Raw genomic sequence first — 19,218 nt, 5'->3', positions numbered from 1 at the left:
GTCGGATCTGGAGAATAATGGCTAAGATTTGGAGTGACTCCTCGTTTTTTATAGGTCATAATAAGATCGATTTGTGTCATGTGCGTGGTAATTTAGGAATCGAAAATATTAGGAACCGTCGTTCCATTTTTTAGGCGCTGATTAATTGGGATTTGGGAGTAATTACTGCACACGCTTAAGTTGGTGCTTGGATTCTCACGCCATTCAATTTCACTCTCATTAAACAAAAACTCTCCAATTTCCCTCAAATCTTCTTCTTCTACCGCTAAATCAACAAAAAATCCTCCAACAAAAAATCGTTGCGGCTCAAAATCGACGTCTCGTCCACAAATTCGTCGTCTCCTCCACAAAAACGTCGCCTCTTCCAGAAAATCGTTTCCTCTACAAAAACCCTGTTCCTACTCCAGAAAATCGACGAAGAAGGGGAACCAAATACCTAATTCAACAATGGTCAACACTCGAGCAACTGGATCTGCTAGTCATGACGAAAAAGTTTAGTAAGTTTTTGTTACCCTTGACTTAAATTTGACAAAATCAAGCCAAACTTTAACTTCAGTTCGTTGTTCGACACGCAGTGTATCAGAGAACGAACGCGAAGAAGAAGATACCGCGGATCCCAAAAGCACCGAAAGGTAAGTCGATTTCACATTTTGAGATTTGGATGCATGTAGTTTTGTTTCGATTTTGGAACTTCGGTATTTAATTGTGGTTTTTTGTTTCATAAGCAAAAGGCCAAACTTCCCCAAAACCCTCAACTGAAGTGATTCCTGCTAGCCATGACATAAATCAAGGTTAAAGTTATATATTTGAACACTGTTGTGTATGAGAATTATGTAATGTGTAATGGTGCAGTGACAATGTGGAACCCAGAGCCAGCTTATTTTGCACGATGTGTAACCATATATTTCCATGACCCAAATATTCGTTTAGTATGACCCAAAAGCATAGCTGATGGTTTTTGTTTATTGTTAGTGTATTCTCCGGTCGTATGACCTAGGGCCTGCTTATTATGGCCCAAGTTAACCATATGTTTTATGACTCGAATATTCGTTTAGTATGACCCAAAAGTCGTTGTTGATATTTTTCCTTATTGTTAGTGCATGCTTTGGTCGTATGACCCAGTTCCAGCTTATTATGACCCGATTTAACCATATGTTTCCATGACTCAAATATTCGATTAGTATGGCCCAAAAGCATATTTTATGTTTGTGGTTATTGTTAGTGTATTCTTCGGTCGTACTAATATTTGGAACCCATGACCAGCTTATCTGATATATTTCATATAATTGCTCTTTTAGTTTGATGTTTGATACCATTATCCAAAGTATTCGGTTCGACAAACATAGTGAATTGCAGGGTGGTCTCGCAAGAAGAATCGGTGTGAAACAAGGAAACAGAACTAACATAAATGAATTACAAAATTGTGTTGTTACACCACAGGCTGGAGTAAACAAGGTAATTCTTGTGTAATAATTCTTTACGTTTATTGATTAATGCTATAAATAGGATTCTATAATGGTATTATCGTACGATATGTAGAAATTATTATTGCAGATCTATGACATACGTAAACAAATCTAACACATTGCATGTTTTACAGAGGACGTTCTTTTGTAAGTATTTAGCAATGATTGGTTGTCACAATCAATGCAAATCAGTGATCAACGTACCTATTCAGAGGTTGAAGATGAGTTGGAGAATGACAAACAATGTTGAAGACAACGGGGTTTATTTGCTTAGACACCTTGAAGTCTACATGAGTGAAAGAGAGGGTCAATGGAATTGTGGACTATCGACTAAAAACAAAGGTGTGCTTCAGTATTTAACAGCTAAATACAACTGTGTGTTGATGGTGGCATGAAATAATCATAGCGCGTTATTGAATAAAGAGGCGGCATCTAAACATTATGCAAAGGAGAACAAGAAAAAAAAGATCAACGTAGAAAATATGATAACTAACTATGGATCTCGCCAAATGATTATGTCGTAACTTAAATTAGTGAAACATTTTGTTCATTTCTTTAAAGATAGTATTTCTCTTGTTTTTGAATCATGTTTATACGGCGGCTGGATGTCATTGGTACGATATACTGTTTCATCTATAAGATGAGAAAAAATTCCATTACAATGACCTTTGAATGCTTTCCTCTTGTTTCTTGTAGACGATAGCCCATGCGATGAACATTACTCGATACACTGGGTCATAATAAATGAATATGTGTGTCATAGAATTGTTAGGTTAATTTGTGTCATAATATACCAACAGTCGAGGCATGTCGTAAAACTACTGAATACCAGAATGCCTCATACAATTTGATAGATATATTTGCATGAAAAACAAACTGATTAGTAGTACGAACGAAGAATATTCTCGTGTTTTGAACATATTAAAAAAACCAAATAAGCGATTCTACTCATGTTTTAAACATATTAATAAAGCTAGTACGATTGAAGCATGCAAAAACAATTATTAAAAGCAACAGTTATGCTTTTGGGTCATACTAAACGATTTTATGTGTCATAAAAGTATGTGGGTATATTGGGTCATAATAATACAATATTAGAGTCATGACGTAAAACTACTGTTTTATATGCCAAAAACTTAATCTATTCTTTTGGGTCATACTAGATGAATATATGGGTCATGAAAACTTAATGGTAAACTGAGTCATAATAATCCAATGTTCCAGTCATGACATAAAACAACTGAGAAACAGAATGCCTAATACAAATATGAATGAACTCAGTAATTTCTAACAACGTGACATTGCAAATAAAATGGTCTCCAAAAAAAACTTAAACTGACGTTACTTCAAAAAACAGAATACATTGTATCAAACTTCAGAATTTCTTCTAGACCGCCGCTTTTCTTTCTCTTTGAATTTGTCGCAATTCCTTGAATCGTGGTGACCCCACTCCTGACATTTCTTGCATTGACGCAAAGGCTTCCTCTTAAGCTTCAAAGACTTCTCCACTCTTGAGGGGAGTCTACTACCACATCCCTTCGTGCTGACGACTTCGGGTGGTTGAACATCTACTTCCTGGGGTGCCTCAGCCCCATAAAATTTCTCAATTAGTTTCTTCTATAGGGCATTCAGGTGTATTTAAATCTGTAATAATTCATAATCAGAAAACACCAAAAAACTAGCGATTAAGAAAAGACAAGTTTCCATCTACTAGATGTAGAATGATAATAGGTCATAATATTAAGAAATCGTGGCATACAGCTCATACAACTATCTTATACGAAAATGGGTCATACTATACACAAATCGAAGCATAGCGGACAAATCGATCAAATAATATAGTTGAAAAGATTCATACAACCGAAGACGATGACATACACAGATACAAATATATGAATCGGAGCATAACAAACAAATGAAAATAAAAAACATAACCATAACCTGTATTCCCAACAACGTCATCGGAGTGTATTGATTATCTACGGGCGAAGTAGAATGTGTGTCAGATTCCATTTTTGGAGTTGTGATCTGCCAACGTGGATGATATAGAATGGAAAATGGAACAGATTAATCTGGAACACGATTGGAGTTGGGATCTTCCAACGACGATGATATAGAATTGAAAATGTAAAAGATTAATCTGGAACAATTGTAATGGAAGTTTGGTGGTGCAAGGGTTGAAGAAGATGAATATACGAAGGAGAAGAAGTTGAGTCAATTCAAATCATAATTGACGCATATGATTTGTTAGTGGAAAGAGAAATGGCAAAATTATAGGAGATGCCATAACCAACGAGATGTAGCTAATGACTTAATTAACCTTATTGGATTTTTAGTGAATAAAATAATAAGATTTAAGGAATTAATTGAGCCATTAGATCTTTTAATATCAAGATGATCTCGCCAGATCCTAAGGCTGAAAGTTGGCCTGTATTTCTTTGTTTAAAGCCATACTTATTTTGATCAACATCCTATATATATATATATATATATATATAGGGTTTTGATCTATGCAAAACTGGATTTAAATACAGAAACGCAGAACAATATCATAATTAGGGCACTTTTATGTCATAATTAGGTAATTTGTAGGTCATGCTAACAAAGCATGACCTAAAACGATCTTAGTATGACATTAAATCCAAATATTATAATATGACCTAAAATTGCTTAATTATGACCTTCCGTGTTTTTGGTTAATTATTGACCATTAGATCATCTAATCCTAGGGCTGAGATTTGGTCTGCATTTCTGGATTTAAACACATACTTATTTTGATCATCTCCCTATATATATATATATATATATATATATATATATAAATAAGTAGGACTCATATTCCACTAACATTATTTCACTCACTTTTTTTTAACATTTCTTAAAACCTGTACCGCTATGAAATGTGACTCCTAATGGCGGACGGAGGGAGTATCTCTCTTTGGGCCGTCCCAACTAACTAGATAATTTTTTTTATTGGCAAAAAATCAACATCTATCTCTTTCTTATTTTATCCTATTTCATACTTTTTCTCTACCTTTTTCCCATTCCTATTTTATTCTTTCTTTATTTAACCATTTAATAACATTACCTAAAATCTTGTACTCAAAAGAAAAAGTCTCGCTTACTATGAGACAGATGAAATAATATCTATTTACATTTAAATTTATCTTATTGTAATTTTTTTAAAAAAATTCAAATATAAACAAGGAAATTTAAATTTATCTTATTGCAATTATTATTTTTAAAATTCAAATATTAAAAAATTCTAATATGGACGGAGTAGTAAACATTTACATTCTAATTCATGTACGTTGCAATCGAATATAGCATATGGATAGACTTTGCCATTATCTATTTTTTAAGATTCATGTTTTCACTTGGTATCGCAAGAATGTAAACCTTCTTGTCTAATTAGATTTTGTTCAGAATCAATCATCTTTTCAATAATGATTATTTAAATAATCTAATGCCTTTTTGTAGTTACATGTATTAGGTTCAAGTTGATCTAAAACCGAGTATCAAAACTATCTTAGACTCATGAACTAGTTATGTTTACTAGGAACGCTCCTACTATGACATGATTGACACTACAAAAATCTTGCGATTAAGCAGCGAACATTTCCGCTACTAAATAACTTAATTTCGTTGCTAAATCTGATTAACAGTAGATTAGTAGTGGTGAGTGTCCGTCGCTAAAAACATCGCTGCCAAATTGTTTGTAACGTATACAATCTGCTGCTAAGTTTAGCAACGGATGTTCGACAGTATATATCCGTTACTACATGTTGTAATCAGATTAGAAACGAAAATGAATCAAGTTTAGCAACGGATTTGATTCAGCAACGGATTTGATTCAGCAACGGATCAGTAGCAGAAGTTCGTTAGCAGTAGAATAGCAACAGATGCATTTCGCTACTGAACTTTTTTTCATTTATATATTGCTATTATGTTGCTAATTTTAAATTTATGTCACTGATGAATTATTTTATTGCTTACCCAGTTATAACAACCTGTTTACAACAAACGAACATCTCAACAAATAAATAACAACAATTCATTGTAACAAAAATAATAAATATACTACAAGTATTTTGCAAATGACATGAAGTTTGATATTGTCATAACCTTAAAATATACTCCCTCCGTCATCCTTCTGTAGTAAAGGCATTTCTTTTCGGCACGGGATTTAAGAAAAATTGTTTTAAGTGAGTTAAGTAAAATGAGAATAAAGTAGAAAGGAAAAAGGTAGAGAGATGAAAAGATAGCAAAATACTTTTTACCAAAAAAGGAAATGATTCAACTACAGTGAGATTACCAAAAAGGAATACGACTCAGCTACATAGGGACGAAGGGAATAGTTGATAGTGAATCTCAAAATGGTCAAACTCATAATTCTTCAGAATTATGAGTACGAGACTGAACAATGGAATAACTCGAGCTATGATACTGATGGGACATGAACTGGTCCATCTTCTCATTTAGAATCTTCACATCCTCTTCTAATTCCATCCTCTTCTCGCGTTCATCCATCTCTTCAAGTTTGCGGTCCACTTGCTGATTCATCTTGTGTAGAGTAACTATGGACAAGGCATGGTCCGAGATCTCCGGTTCCAACAATCCTTCCATAACTTGATTTACAAAAATATCATTCAAGTTGGCGTTCTCACCTTGAGTAGCAGCAAGCTCTATTACCTTCACCTAGTTAATATCGTACAAAAATAAATGTTATTTGAATAATCAATTGAATATATCTATATACATACATATTTATATTATCATTATACCTTCTTATATGTGAATTCTCCGTTCATTGTTATGTAGTGTCATGAATACAAAAATCTCAAATGCATAAGTTTGTTATTGGTATTCATGTAAACAAAACACCTTTTTGATGTGAAGATTATTATGCGATTAAGTCAATTTTCGTGCAATTATTCAAGATTCAAATTTTACGAACAGATTCAATACCCTAATTGGGTAATAGTAATAGTTAATCATTATACTTCAAAATCGAATTTGATAATACTACCTCCTTCTCTTAATAATATAAAATTTCCATTTTGGTATATTCCTTAAAAATGGAAACTTTCTAATTTTTTTATTTTAGGAAGTGGACCTCACAATCCACTAATACTACTTCAATTACTTTTTTCTCGTCCGCTCTCTTACTTTACCCATTTTTCTCTTCTTTACTCTTACTTTACAGATTCTTTTCTCTTAATTTACCATTTGTGCATTAAAATCCGTATCGTTTCAAATGTTTCTATTTTTCACTTATGGAGGTAGTATAAAAATTCTAATAAAAGTATACAAATTGTAAGTGATACATAAAAATAGGTCTTAATTTAGTTAAGGGACAACATATACATGCTTTGAAATTTGATCTCTTTTACACAAATTGTAAGTGATACATAAAAATAGGTCTTAATTTAGTTAAGGGACAACATATACATGCTTTGAAATTTGATCTCAACTCTCAAGTGACAAAATAAAAGCTTTAAAGGGTCATGATGAATGTTAAACACTCTATCCCTTATGCATTTTCTTTGGCTACTTGTATGTTTCTGGCAGGGACAAGAGGCTGACTCTCCCCTACCGTCGGGAATCTGGGCTAAAACCAAGCCAAGGAGGAGGCCCAAAACTAGTTAATCTTCTCTTCCTATTTTGTAATAGTGTAGTTTGACTTTAAATTTTCTATCTTCGTTCCAATATGTATGAAAAACTCAAAAATAGTTGGTGTGTATTTTATTTCAAGCATTTGTAATTTATTAGCTTGAAATTCTATGTGTTGTATTTCTTTTACTCAAGAAATAAACAAATACTCTCTCATTCTCATTCTTTAAATTTCTAGTATTTATTTCAAAATTCTCGAGAATCTAGGTCTCGGCTATTACATTCTACCCCCCTTAACAAAAATTTCATCCCGAAATTTTATCTCGGTCAGGCAAAAAGCTCTGGGTATTTCTCTTTCATCTGGTCCTCAAGCTCCCACGTCGCCTCCTCGCGGTCGTGGTGCTTCCATAGGACTTTCACTGTTACAATAACTTTATTTATCAACTCTTTTATTTTCATGTCCAGAATTGCTTCTGCTTCTCTTCATAGCTCAAACCTGGTTCTAACACCATTTCTTCTTGGTGTACTATGTGGTTGGGGTCAAACACATATTTCCTCAACTGTGATACATGAAACATATTGTGCACATTCCCGAAGCTTGGCGGGAGTGCTAATCTGTACGCCACAGGGCCGACTGTTTCTAGGATCTCATAAGGTCCAATGAAACGCGGTTTTAGCTTACCCTTGACGCCAAATCTAGTTATTCCTTTCGACGGGGATACTTTCAGAAAGACTTTGTCTCCCGCTTTGAACTGTAGATCGGTTCTGCGAGCATCTGCGTAAGATTTCTGTCTATCCTGAGCTTCCTTGATTCTCTCTCGGATCTGTATGACAATTTCTATCATTTCCTCTACAGAGTCTGGTCCAAAAATTTTTCTCTCACCAACTTCATCCTAGTAAAGCGGTGATCTACACTTCTTCCCATAAAGCGCTTCATATGGGGCCATATTGATGGTTTCCAGGTAACTGTTGTTGTAGGAAAACTCTATAAGTGGAAGTACTGGCTCCCAGTTTACTCCACGATCGAGCACTACGACTCTCAACATATCCTCTAGCGTCTGGATTGTCCTTTCGGACTGTCCGTCCGTCTGTGGATGGAATGTTGTGCTGAAATTCAGCTAAGTGTCGTCGTTGCAGGCTTATCCAAAATATAGAAGTAAATTTTGAATCTCGATCCGAAGTGATCGTTACTGGTACGCCATGCAAGCGTATGATCTCTCGCACATATATCTGTGCCAGCTTGTCTGGTTCGTACGTGATACGAATTGGTATAAAATGAGCACTTTTGGTGATGCGATCTATAATCACCCAGATGGCAGTATTTCCTTGCTGGAATTTTGGCAATCCTGTCACAAAATCCACTGCAATAGACTCTCATTTCCATTCTGGAATCTCGAGAGGTTGCAATTTCCCATAGGGTCGTTGATGTAAAGCCTTCACTTGCTGGCAGGACAGACATCTTTCTACAAACGACGTTATGCTTCTCTTCATGCCATCTCACCAGAATTGCTTCTTTAGGTCCTGATACATCTTCGTACTCCCAGGATGGGCAGTGTAGGGCGTCTCATGAGCTTCACTCATGATCTCGTTCCTGAGTGCCTCATCATTGGGTATGTATAGTCTTCATTCGAAAGTGAGGGCGTTATCTGCCTCTTCGCTGTAACTGTCCCATCTTCCGGTCCTCACTTTAAGACGAATCTTTTCTAATGCCTCATCGCGTCTCTGGGCGTAGATGATTCTGGCTCTTAAGTCTGGTTCTATGACTAAGGTGGAAATTCTGCTGTCCACCGTCTTCGGGGCTCTTACTATCTCCAGTCACATCTTGGCGAATTCACGGAGGAGCTCTTCCTCTTGTGTGAGGAAAGTAGCCACTTTGGGTGCAGTCTTTCTGCTCAAGTCATCTGCTACCACGTTAACTTTTCCTGGGTGGTAATTTATACCACAGTCGTAGTCCTTGACTAATTCTAGCCATCTACGTTGTCTCATATTCAGATCTTTCTGCTCAAAGAAGTATTTGAGACTCTTATGATCTGTGAAGATCTCACATTGAACCCCATAGAGATGATGTCTCCAGATTTTCAAAGCGTGCACCACTGCTGCTAATTCCAAGTCGTGCGTCGGGTAATTCAACTCGTGTGGTCTTAGCTGGCGTGATCCATATGCAATCACCTTGCCCTTCTGCATTAGCACGCACCCGAGTCTGACCTTCGATGCATCTTTATACACCATATGTGTCCAAGGAAGTTCACTTCGTTAAGCCATAACTCACACTTGCTAAACTTAGCATAGAGTTTCTCAGCTCTTAACGTCTCTAATGTGGCTCCCAAATATTCCTCGTGTTCCTTCTCATTCTTCGAGTAGATGAGTACGTCATCTATAAAGACTAGGACGAACTGGTCCAAGTATGGGTGGATCACGCGGTTCATTAGGTCCATGAACACAGCTGGGGCATTTGTAAGCCCAAAAGACATTACAGTAAACTCGTAATGACCATATTTGGTGCGAAATGTGGTCTTAGGTATATCGTCATGTCGGACTCTTAGCTGATGATAACCCGATCTCGAACTCATCTTCGAGAATACTCCAGCTCCTTGCAGCTGGTCGAAGAGGTCGTCGATTCTCGATAGAGGGTACTTGTTATTGAGGGTCAACTTGTTCAACTCTCGATAGTCGAGACACATTCTAAATGTCTTGTCCTTCTTCTTCACGAAGAGTACTGTGTACCGCATGGTCACACACTGAGTCTAATAACACGCAGGTCTAGTTGTTCTTGTATCTAGATCCTTAGTTCTTCTTATTCCTTAAGCGCCATTCTATATGGTGACTGAGATAATATGACTGATTCAAGTCATTCATTTAGTAATTTATTTCGTGTGGCTGATGAAGCCATTTCTAATCTTAGATTTCATCATCAGATATTGAGTTCTCTAATGCTTGCATCGATTGTAATCGTAGTCATTGAACTGGCATAATGACCTCGTAACCTCTCGCTTAGCTGAGGTAGTCTACTTTCACCGCTTTCAAGATGCTTTTGTGCTTACTGCGATTCTTTTGTCCTGATTTAGCACAGACTTTGTTCTACTCGCGTTAATCCTTGAATACTGGATTAGTGCATGTGGAGGTGTTGGCTTCTTTCTCCCAACGCTACTGTCTCCATGCCCTTTTGGTTCGACTGAGCGATTCGTGGTGAAAATAATCTAGCATGACTTTCCAAAGTGATCTAGATCTCGTGTCTAGATTAACACAAAACTCTATCGACAGCTCCTTTCTGGGCCGCTTAATTGGGGTGTGGCATATCGTAGAATACTTCTTCGCGTTTTATTGCTAACGTTTGCCCTTGCTCTATATTATAGGGCTATAAATCAGTTCTCTTGCGATAACTCTTTAAAGAAGAATTTTCGATTTTTCCCTTCATAGTAGGGATGGTGAGGGTAGCGATGCTATCACGCGTTCCTCTTTACCGAATGACTCTCCAGCTTTAGTTTTTCCTGGCCACCTCTCAGACGAATCCCTCTTGCTGATGGGATTTGTTTCGTCAAACATAAGCTACGTATGTACTTGCATTTTCTCCATGGCTTTCATTACATAATCATGATTAAGTCTTTGTTCTTGTGGCTTACCTATCCTACTCGGAATAAGCATTTCGATTGATCAAGCAGTTATACAGGTCTTTTACGTCATCGGATGTCATTCAATCCACATATATTCTTTGATATTTCTCTACTCAAGGCTAGTTACTTCTCTACATAACATAACATTCGACCTTCTACCAGCTTGTTACAAGCGGTACGTAAACATGAAATATTCAACGCTTTGTGCTGTCGGTTATGCGACGCTTCTGGTTGGTGCATCATTTTCTGCACGTGTCTCAATAGAGACGTATTTGTCATGCGTATCTGAAAGGGATTAAGACTGTGCCTTTCTCGCTAGCCTTGTGTCAAGAACTCGAAGATTAATCTAATAGTCTTAACTTGGATAGGAACTGATATCACACAGAAAAAGTATGACTGAAATTTTGAAAAGCCTCCAGAATGCCCATTTGGACAAGAATAACATCCCTTGTTCAACTTATATGAATTTTCGTTGATAATCGACCTTGAAGGCAAGTACTGAGTTCAATGGAGCTTATCTTGTCCATTCAAAGAACTACGTGGCTCAATTGGTTTCAAATGAACCCATAGTAGTTGAGGCTCACCCTTGATGGGAACTACAAATAATCATGAGATAGGTCATGAAAACTGGATGGAAATGAATTAATTGTAAATTTTCATAGCAAGCTGCCAAATAGGACAGTACAGTTCTCCAATTAAACTGAAAGGATCTGAGCACCAAGGATAGTGGTTCAAACATGTCATCGCCTAAGATAATCAGCCACAAAAATTTAGAAACGTAGGAGATTACAATGAAGGAGCATTGATCATCTTTCTAGGACATCTTGATATGGAATAACAGAATCACATCAATGATCTCATAGGTTCATTAAAGGCACTACACCGAAATGACCTTTTTAGAAAAATCAGCTAGATCAAACCCGTTAGGGAAAAGTGCAGTGTACTTGCCTTAACTTCGAGTTGCAGAAAGAAAATTTTAAGGCATAATACACATGGTGAAAACTGGGATAGAATAATTTCACCTCTGTAAGAAAGAAATCGCCACAACATGGTTACAAAATAAAGAGGTGAGCAAAAGTTCCAACATAATACGAAATTCTCTGAGGAAAATCGTTTAAGTGGCGTGATCATTCTGGAGATCACAAATGTAAGCATCGTAAGAATGAAACTTATTGCATGAGTCTGAGAAATCGGAATATAGATCTTATATATAGTGCTTCAAGGAAGCCAACAATAAGTTACGATGCTTGAAAAGTAAGAGTATCCCAAATTTGGGAACTGCAACTGGGTCACTGCTTTCGTGAAAAGAATAAAAGTGGCGTACTACTTGCAAAACGTGAGTCAATCAAAAGTCTTAATAGACGACTGGACATCGTTGTCCAGGAGGTTCAGAGAATGTCTGAAGAATAAGCTTATTCTGAAGGTCATAGATATAAACAACTTTAGAATTTAAGGTTTTGACCGGAGCTTACACAGTCAAAACTTTACTCTTTATGAACGACGAGTCAAAGGACTGCAGTCCATAAACTGAAAGTGAGTCAAATCTTGCATAGAAAAAGGAATACTGACATGTTACTTGCGAGTCAACTAAAGTCTGAATAGACCGGGTACTGTCCTTTGGGAGGACTTTTAGAAAGAATCTCATGGAAATCCAAGTAAGTACTATTGATCATAATCGTCGGTTCTAGTTATGTGAGACTTCTTTGTTCGTTTTTATGGAACTCGGACTTGATAAACGCATTCTAGGAAACCATACATTCCAAGATGGGGTTTATCGTGCTATGAAACAAATAACTGCAGCTGGAGGTCATACTTTCATGTTGTTCTCGATAACTTAGAATGCTGATTCTTGTAAAACATTGCATTCTCCATCGTGCTTCACAGCATGCTATAAATATCGTTTCTGGGTCACGTAGCCACTTGGGCCTGTTACGCCAGATTAGATCACTCTACTAGATCGCGAGTACGATCTCTTTTTGTGTTGGGATGCATCTCCCGAAAAGGATTGAAAGTACATTATCTTCGTTATGACTTGGTCTTTATAAAGACATTGGGAACTTCTTGGTTCATCGTTTAGTATACATATATATGTATACTATCTGTGTGCTCAAAGGAATGGACTTCCTTTCCTTGTTGTCTATAGGTAGTACAATGGTACTTTATGGTTCGTTGTTTCTTTCTCATAATTCCTTGGAATTAGGGGTTCTCCCTAACTGATGGGTTCAGTTAGTCTCGTCGCCCTGGAAGGCGGTAACAAATTATCGTTCTACTAGTACTTGGTCGCATATGTCTCACCTAAGGTATTTTTCTAAAGCACTCTAGGTTCGCATACATAGTCCCACATGGCATCTATACATTTCTGTCATGCTCTTTGAAAATAAATCACAGATATATTAAGCATATCTCATGTATCACCTATCACGTTGCATCACGCAAACATTTCAAACATTTTCGTTCTCATATAGGGCTGTGAAAATACCCTTTTTTTCTTTTTCTAAAATTCTCATAGAATTCATTTTCCTTCTCAATGGAAAATATTTCTTTCTTTAAAACTTTCTTCTGGACGAGCGGGCGTCAACCCTTGTTTCTGCTGCAGTTGATCGTGTCGAGCCGAGGTGTTGGGATCTTTGTAATTATCATCTTGCTCACTTCCTAGCCTAGTACTATTATTCTGAACTGAGGCTTTAAGGAAGGTTCTTGGGACAGAGCGAAAGAACGGCACTCTGATACCACTCTGTCACGACTACAACTCCATAGTCAAAGAAAGTGTAGCTATTTCGCGACTAAACTTAGTAAATGGTTTCAAACTCATCATAGATAATGCTTAATTTAAAGGGAATCTTATCTGAATGTGAAAAGGGTTACAACCACACTGAATCAGAGTAATCTCTGGGCATTTGTCTTTGCTAAAACATATTCTAGATTCTCACAGCGAAAGAGTACCAAGACGATATAATATGTGTGAAGACATACTACATCAGCTACCTTACTTCTTATTTCATTTTCTTTCCATACATGATACACCTCCTCTGCTTCGACAACGATCAACCTGCACATTAAGGAAAACAATATGCAGGGCTGAGCACTTGGTATACTCAGTGGGCTCATGCCGAAAACATTTCTCTTTTAGTTGTCAGCCGAACTTAAGTGAACACGGGGTTTTTCTGAAATAATTCCCGGTCACTAAAACTGTTTATTTCTTTCTGAAAGTAGACTGCAGTCATTTAACTTCTCATAAAATACCATATCTGATCTGTGTGAACCGGGAATATAGCCACATTCCACGACGGTCACTGGATCGGCCAACGCTAGCGCTAGCACACGGTCCCTATGTGTACACTAGTCCGAGTAGGGTTTGCGGCCCTACTGGGACCCGAATTCGATTTAAATGGTTTAGCATAGCCAACAGATAGGCAATCATAAATAAAAACTAGGCATGACAACTCATCTCAAAATATTCATGCTTTCACATAAAACACATTTCTGAAAGAAAAAAAAGCCCACCTCGTCTGCTTAACTCTTTCAAACGGGCGCTTCTTGACTTGGGATTACTCGTCGTGCGACGACGTTCCTTTAAAAAAAATACTTAAATTAGGATTTAAGTAATTATTTATCTTGAATGTATGCATGCCTAAGTGTGTGCTTATTATTTTACTCCTTGCCTTCTATAATTTAGAAGTCTTAAATCTTTAATTAAATCAGCGATTTAATTTATTCTGAATCTGGCCGATATGTTCGGGTATAATAAATTCCTGGATTTTCTTAAGTATTTAAAATACTTGCTGTGACTAATAAAAGTCTGCTTTAATTATTTATTGAATACTATTTCAACACGACTTAGAAATTCCTTTTCTTCCGTGACCTAGGGAATTTTTCTTTAAATCCCGGATCTATTTATTAAAGGCGATGGCTCATCCAATTTAATTGAATTGGGCGTGGCTTTAATCATTATACTCCTTGGCCCATGTCAAGTTAGATTTTTCTGGCCCGAATATATTTCTCTCTATTTTTTCTCCTTTCTAAAAGAGGCCCAATTGTAAAGCAAATGGCAAGGCCCAAAAGGAAAAGGACCTGGCCCAATTGAGAAAGCATACTCCCTTCCCTCAACCGGCCGATTCCCCCTCATCTCTCATTTCCCATCTCCCAAATTTCATCACAACCCTAGCTGTCAATCGGCGCCTCCCTCACTCAGTGAAATCGCCGCTTAACCTGGTCGCCGGAGCGTCGCCGGCGACTCGTGCCAGCATCCTCCATCTGCGTCCAGCTCCTTCCCCTTTTGAACTGAACAACGTCTCTTCCCTCTCTCGTTTTCTCCGCAAATCGGCAGTTCCTCCGCCGTCAAATTCCAGCTCTCTGCGAGCATCACCGCCGCTTCCTTCCTCGCGACGAAGAGTCATCGCCGGTTGCTTTCCGGCGTTCAGCAGCGCCGCTGTAGCAACGCCACCACCTCCGCCTCTGTCGCGGCGTCTAGTCCGAGACCGGTGGGTAGCATCGCCGATTTCTCTCATCCCCTCACAGTGTGGGTCCCTCCATGTTACCCGGGGGTCAGTCGCCGTCTCACTCGCGGCAGAGGGGAGAACGCGGCGGTCTTCCCCTAGCTCCGGTTCCGGTCAGGAGTTCCACTACTCGTTGCCATAGCTAAGTCCCCCCTTTCAATTTCCCATTTCTTTTAAATTCTTGTTGAGGGATTAAACACGCATTGATAGTTCTTGCTCAATTCGACTAACTTCTAAGTCGGCATATATATATGCATCGGCGAAATTCCAAGAAACTACGTCATGGGGAATTATATCCGCCATTTGTTTCCATAGAGGGCAAAGGCGCGAGACGTTCTTGCGTGTTTTAACCAAACACGCATGACGCTCTCGCTTGTTTAATTAAACACACATGACGCTCTCACGTGTATATGTAACACGCATCAGGCTCTCGCGTGTTTGCCTTGGACACATATTCCAGTCCAAACGGCAGAGACCTCACTTCCTCCTCGCGACTTCACTTCCACCTCGCTCATTCTCTCACTCTCAGCGACGGCCAACGTCTCTAGCCAGCGAAAATCGAAGTGAATCCGATATTTTGATGCTCTAATTCCTATTTTACGTGGTGTTAGGTAATTTTTTACTATTAATTTCAATTATCATTGCTATATGTTACTTAGGTACAGATTTTGGGTTTATGGTTTGACATTGTGTGACAAAAAAAACATTGAATTTGTAGTTATATGTATGCATTGTAAACTACATATATAATCGAAGCATTGAACTTGGTATTGAATTTTCGGTTTTAATTTTATTCATTATTTATTTAAGTATGTTGAATTTATAGTATATGATGTTATGTCGTACTTATTTTGCAGGTTTAATGGAACATATGTGTCTCTGGCCTCTAACGTTCAACCAAAGCTGTGATCAAAGCATGATCTACATCTAGAGCCTTACCACAGAAAAAAACTCCACTTAAATCAAATCTGCAGACATAATCAATTACGCGTCTGTGATGATTATCTATTTCCCATAAATGGCCCTCAAAGTGCCGAATATTGAAAGGAGTTGTTTCCTCGTCTGCCCACGCCTTGCGTGATATATGACTGTGCTGATAATACAATATAGAAAGATCTTCTGGTCCATATCGCCACATCCTAATATAATCAACATTTAACATGTTTAATTATAAAGCAAAATTCTATAAAAAAATATTTCACAGCTTTCTCATTCTTGTGTTATCAAAATAAAAATATAATAACTTATAAAAATTTAACAATTCTTCATAAAATTAATAAAAATATAACTTAACAAACAAAAATTTACCAAATCATCATAAAATTAATAAAAATATAACTTACAATAATTCAATAAAAATTCAACCAAATTCAATAATTCAAAACCAAAATATCAACCACATTCAACAAATTAACACCAAATTCAACAAATTAACACCAAATTCAACCGTGTTCAATAATTCAACAATAATTCAACCAAATTCAATAATTTAAAACCAAATTCAATAATTCAACAAAATATCAACCACATTCAACAAATTAACACCAAATTTAACAAAGTAACACCAAATTCTACCGTATTCAATACTTCAACAAAACATCAACCAAATTGAATAATTCAACATCAAATACAACCAAATTCAACATAAAATCAACCAAATTGAATAATTCAACACCAAATTCAACCAAATTCAACAAAATCATTTCAACCCATGAACCCTAACTCTTATACCCAACTAAAATATATCAATAGTAATCGAAAGTAAGGGTAGAAAGTTACCTAACAACACTTCAAATTGGAATGGGAGAGCTAAATGTCAGATTATGGTTCGATTTTTGCTGGTTGGGAAGAATGGGGCGACGATGGAGTTCGCGTTTTGTGAGAGGAGAAGCAGCCTGGCCCGATTTTGTATCCAAGGGAGACACGCATTAGCGTCTCGCGTGTATGTTTAAAGACGCGATAGGAAGACGCGTGTATTCCTTTAAACGACGCGAGAGGAAGACGCGTGTATTCCTTTAAACGACGCGAGAGGAAGACGCGTGTATTCCTTTAAACACGCGAGAGCCTGATGCGTCTATACTTTTTAAACACGCGAGAGCGTCATGCGTGTTTAGTTAAAACACGCGAGAACGTCTCGCGTCTTTCCCCTCTATGGAAACTTGTTTTTTCCGGGTACAAATGGCGGATATAATTACCTATGATGTAGTTTCTTGGAATTTTGTCTATATACATCTCTGGTTCGTTCGATGTTTGTTTGTAACTGAGGGCTTGTTATTACTCTATGGCTGAGGGATTTATCTTGTGATTCTTCCTGTGAGTGTTGAGCTTTAAACTATGGAAGTCGTTACTGTTATGCTATTGGCCTTTAGGATTATATGCTCTAGTCGAGTTGTTGAGTTTGATTAGAGAAGCAGCTATGTTCTTGTTCCTTGGTTACATTTTACATACGGCTCTAAACTTCCTCACATTCGTTCCTTCCTATTGGTTTGTTTAGAATTAAACATGCTGATTGTGGTTTCTACATGATGTTGTAGTTCATGCTTGAGTGTGGGGGAAAAGAAAGGAGGAATGGAGGTTACCTTCTGTGACCAGTTCTGGCTGCTATTCCTAACTCGGCTCTTCCTCCCTCCCTTTAACTTGTTCCTTGCTAATGATTTGGGGTGCTGAGGGAGAATGAGGCTGAGTGATTATCCCTTATATAGAGAGGAAGTGTAACTGAAAGCCTGTAAGGCTATGGTGTGTGCAGTCACTGGCCCTTAGGCTGCACAAAGCGGCTGATCTGTCTGTGGTGTTGCAGTGCGAGTACTCTGGCCCTCCAGCTCTTTTCTAACCGATTTTGGTGGCATATGGGGGTGCACCATAATTGATTGATTCTCCATAGCAAATAGCAGGTATGAATGGAGTACGAGCTGCAGGGATTCAGCCTTGCAGAGTGTAGCTCCTCTGCCCAGCTCTGCAGAGGATGAAATCCTGTTGGCTGAACTTGCTCCTCTGCCCAGCTCTCACTCACTTTTCGGAAAGGTAATACTACCTTTCCCCTTTCTAACGTGGTTGTTTTAAACACTCTATCCCTTATGCATTTTCTTTGGCTACTTGTATGTTTCTGGCAGGGACAAGAGGCTGACTCTCCCCGACTGCTGTCTCGTCGACTTGGCCCAACGGGCCTTCGGGAATCTGGGCTAAAACTAAGCCAAGGAGGAGGCCCAAAACTAGTTAATCTTCTCTTCCTATTTTGTAATAGTGTAGTTCGACTTTAAATTTTCTATCTTCGTTCCAACTAGTGGCGGAGGGAGTAGGGACAAAGGGGGTACGAGTGTACCCCCAAAAAAATAATTTTTTTTTAGTAGTATATATTTAAATACAAATTCTGAGTTTATATTAATAATATATGTATAATGTCCCCCTATTTGGCTACTCCAAAAACTACGCGGCCAAAAACTAATGTCCCCCTAGTCCATATTTGGTTATTCCTCCAATAAATACTAGAAAAGAAATAAAATACATTTAATAAATCAAAGTGGTAAAATTTAATTTTAATTCAAAGCATTTTTTACAGAACACAATAAAAATAACAAACCTATTGCCATCCCCAATTGAAAACCGCCGACTGCTTCTGCTTCTTGCCTTCTTCTGCTGCTGACTACCGCTCTCCAACTCTGGTTTCTTGCCTTCTTCTGTGACTTGCCGCCTCAATTTTCATCATACATTTTGTTCTTTGTTGAAAAGGTGAGTGATTAGGAATTTAGGTGTAAAAGTTTAGTTCATTAAATAATTTAGGGATTTTGGCGGCTTGTGCAAAATAGAATAATGTTTTACACTTTATGACTCTCTCTTATTGTCTTGGAATTGGGGTGAATTGAAAACAGCCGTGCTTCCAATTATTTGTGGATGAGAAATTCTCAATTATGTATTATTTTAGGGATTATAGAGTATTAAATGCACAAGTATTTAATTTTAAATAGCTTAATTGTTGTTTTGGATTCTAAATTATTGTGTTTCAATTTTAAAAATTTGATCTTCTGACTTCTATGA

General features: G+C 37.5%; 2 long non-coding RNA genes across 2 annotated transcripts; both read left to right on the top strand.

Moving 5' to 3' along the window:
- The first annotated feature begins 14,795 nt into the window (after positions 1-14,795).
- Positions 14,796-16,313, top strand: LOC121759671. The gene is made up of 2 exons (XR_006041700.1): positions 14,796-15,797; positions 16,044-16,313. It is a non-coding gene; the product is annotated as an uncharacterized LOC121759671 (long non-coding RNA).
- A 273-nt stretch (positions 16,314-16,586) lies between these two features.
- Positions 16,587-18,609, top strand: LOC121759465. Its single transcript, XR_006041665.1, has 2 exons — positions 16,587-18,207; positions 18,297-18,609. It is a non-coding gene; the product is annotated as an uncharacterized LOC121759465 (long non-coding RNA).
- The last annotated feature ends 609 nt before the right edge of the window (positions 18,610-19,218 follow it).

This window comes from Salvia splendens, chromosome 12, assembly GCF_004379255.2.
Source record: "Salvia splendens isolate huo1 chromosome 12, SspV2, whole genome shotgun sequence".
Taxonomy (NCBI): Eukaryota; Viridiplantae; Streptophyta; class Magnoliopsida; order Lamiales; family Lamiaceae; genus Salvia; species Salvia splendens.
The sequence above is the reverse complement of the archived record's forward strand: the minus strand, read 5'-3'. Positions and strand labels throughout refer to the sequence as shown.